Source organism: Paramisgurnus dabryanus, chromosome 19, assembly GCF_030506205.2.
Source record: "Paramisgurnus dabryanus chromosome 19, PD_genome_1.1, whole genome shotgun sequence".
Lineage (NCBI taxonomy): Eukaryota > Metazoa > Chordata > Actinopteri > Cypriniformes > Cobitidae > Paramisgurnus > Paramisgurnus dabryanus.
This window is the reverse complement of record NC_133355.1, coordinates 26,501,070-26,504,655: the sequence shown is the minus strand read 5'-3', so window position 1 is coordinate 26,504,655 and position 3,586 is coordinate 26,501,070.

Below are 3,586 nucleotides of genomic sequence, written 5' to 3'. Positions count from 1 at the left end.
CCCCCTCTCTTTCCCAATGCTGTGTCTTTTTTTGGGGTGGTGTCCATGGGAGAGATGCAGGGTCTTTGTTGGACTTCTCATTAGTCACGATCCCCCGCTCACATCTCGGCCATTACGGCCCCTTCACCCACAGACTCATCAGTCACCGCTTACAGACCTCTCACTTTCTCTCCCTTCGTCTCGCCTGAATCTCGTGGCTTCTCCCTCTTGTTCCTGGCTCACACTCATCATCTCATTCGCGGACAGTTATATAGGCTATTTACTCATCTGACTGACAATCCGCTATTATCTGGACGCCTGGTAATACCAAACGCTCGCTCAATTCTGTCCTTGACATCTCCTCTCGCCTTCTCACTCCACAGTCTCACCCTTGGGCATGTAGCCCTCCCCCTTCATGTGCCAGTTGGTGGTGGGGTGTGTTGTGTGTGCGTGTGCAGGGGGAAGGGGGGAATGGCTGAGACTGTGTGTTGCTGGGGTGTGTTGATGGTTGTATTGAGGCCGGGCATAGGCAATGGTCAGTGTGTGTGTGTGTGTGCTGAGTCAATAACATAGCTCCCTGTGTTCAATAGTAACAATAGGAGGGGTAAGTGAGAGATGGGGAGTGGGGGGCAGGGCTTGGGTAACAAGCCGACAGCTGGGATTGAGGTTTGGGTGTTGCAGACATGCTTACACAGAGAGAGAAAGCTTGGACACAAGTTTTGGTATCTGTTTAGTTACAAAGAGGAACATGTTTTCAAAGTACAAACAAATTGGCAGAATTTTAAAAACCACAGAATTAACACGGTTAAAAATGAATAAATTCCTTCTTCCTCTTTCTGTTTAATTATTGACCCGTCGGTCATGAACGGAAGGCTTGGACCGCTAAATGCCACCAGCTGAATGTGCCTGCCATACTGACATACTACTGTCTGAGTAACAATGGGAAAACCCAGACACGACTGAACTCATCCAATCAGGAACTGTCAAGTCAGTAAATGCTTATCAGCCATCGATGTGTCGGCCAATCAGAGATGGCGCAGCTAGTAAATGCTGAGCAACCAGAGAAAGCCGAGCTGATGGGGGTGAGTCTGCCTCACACACCCCCTACTGGATCACATCTCACCTTCAAAAGGGCTTCATACTGGGTTTAATCTCAGTAAATTAATCTTTCTGTTGAAGGAAAAATAAGGGATAAATTAGGGGTAAATAAGTAAGTTACAAGTTCAAAATGTATGTCGCATAATTCACAAAAGCAAAGCCAAAATAAAAATTATATACATTACAGTACACAGACAGACAGACAGACAGACAGACAGACAGACAGACAGAAAGACAGACAGATAAACAGATAAACAGACAGCAGACAGACACTACACAAACAGTCAGACAGTACACAGACAGACAGTAAGACAGACAGACAGACAGACAGTGCATAGGCAGGCAGACAGACAGACAGAACTCAGAGAGTAGACAGACAGTACACAGACAGACAAACAGTACACAGACAGACAGACAGACAGAACACAGACAGAAAGACAGTGCATAGGCAGGCAGGCAGACAGACAGACAGACAGAACTCAGACAGTAGACAGACAGTACACAGACAGACAGACAGTAGACAGAAAGACAGACAGATAGATAGAGACAGACAGTACACAGACAGACAGAACACAGACAGACAGACAGTACACAGACAGATAGTAGGACAGACAGACAGAAAGACAGACAGATAAACAGACAGCAGACAGACACTACACAATCAGACGGACAGTAGACAGACAGTACACAAACAGTCAGACAGTACACAGACAGACAGACAGACAGACAGTACACAGACAGACAGTAGGACAGACAGAAAGACAGACAGCCAGACAGATAAACAGACAGCAGATAGACACTACACAATCAGACAGACAGTAGACAGACAGTACACAAACAGTCAGACAGTACACAGACAGACAGACAGACAGACAGACAGACAGACAGACAGACAGACAGTAGACAGACAGTACACAGACAGTACACAGACAGACAAACAGTACACAGACAGACAGACAGAACACAGACAGAAAGACAGTGCATAGGCAGGCAGACAGACAGACAGAACTCAGACAGTAGACAGACAGACAGACAGACAGACAGACAGACAGTGCATAGGCAGACAGACAGAACTCAGACAGTAGACAGACAGTACACAGACAGACAAACAGTACACAGACAGACAGACAGAACACAGACAGAAAGACAGTGCATAGGCAGGCAGACAGACAGACAGAACTCAGACAGTAGACAGACAGACAGACAGACAGACAGACAGACAGTGCATAGGCAGACAGACAGAACTCAGACAGTAGACAGACAGTACACAGACAGACAAACAGTACACAGACAGACAGACAGAACACAGACAGAAAGACAGTGCATAGGCAGGCAGACAGACAGACAGGCAGACAGAACTCAGACAGTAGACAGACAGTAGACAGACAGACAGACAGACAGACAGACAGACAGACAGACAGTAGACAGAAAGACAGACAGATAGATAGAGACAGACAGAACACAGACAGACAGACAATACACAGACAGACAGTAGGACAGACAGACCGAAAGACAGACAGATAAACAGACAGCAGAAAGACACTACACAATCAGACGGACAGTAGACAGACAGTACACAAACAGTCAGACAGTACACAGACAGACAGACAGACAGACAGACAGACAGACAGACAGACAGACAGACAGACAGACAGACAGACAGACAGACAGACAGACAGACAGTGCATAGGCAGACAGACAGAACTCAGACAGTAGACAGACACTACACAGATAGACAAACAGTACACAGACATACAGACAGACATACAGTCAGTAGACAGACAGACAGACAGACAGACAGTACAGAGACAGACAGACAGACAGACAGACAGACAGACAGACAGACAGACAGTACACAGATAGACAGTACACAGATAGACAGTACACAGACAGACAGACAGTACAGAGACAGACAGACAGACAGGCATATAGACGGTAGACAGACAGACAAACAGACAGACAGACAGTACACAGACAGAGAGACAGACAGACAGAGAGACAGACAGAAGACAGATAGACGGAAAGACAGACCAACATACAGACAGAGAGATAGATAGATAAGCGTACAGCTAGACATATGACACACAGACAGACAGATAGAAAGACAAGACATACATATACACAGACAGATAGATCGAGGTAAACGTGTAGTAACCATGTTTTTTGGTGTATTGATTACTATCAGCAAAACCATGGTTTTACTACACTAACCATGATTTAACTATGGTTTTTGAAAACCATGGTTGTCAAAACCATGGTTATTTTGAGGTTACCATGGTTTTACTACAGTAACTATGTTTTTTTAACTGTAGTAAAACCATGGTTAATTTTCGTAAGGGTACAGACAGACAGACAGACAGAGAGAGAGACAGACAAACAGACAGACATACAGTTGGATGATAGATAGAGAGACAGCAAGATAGAAAGACAAACAAGACAAATACAAACAAATAGACATACAAGCAGATAGATAAAGGGGCTGATGCCAGACAGTCAGTGTACTCTTTTA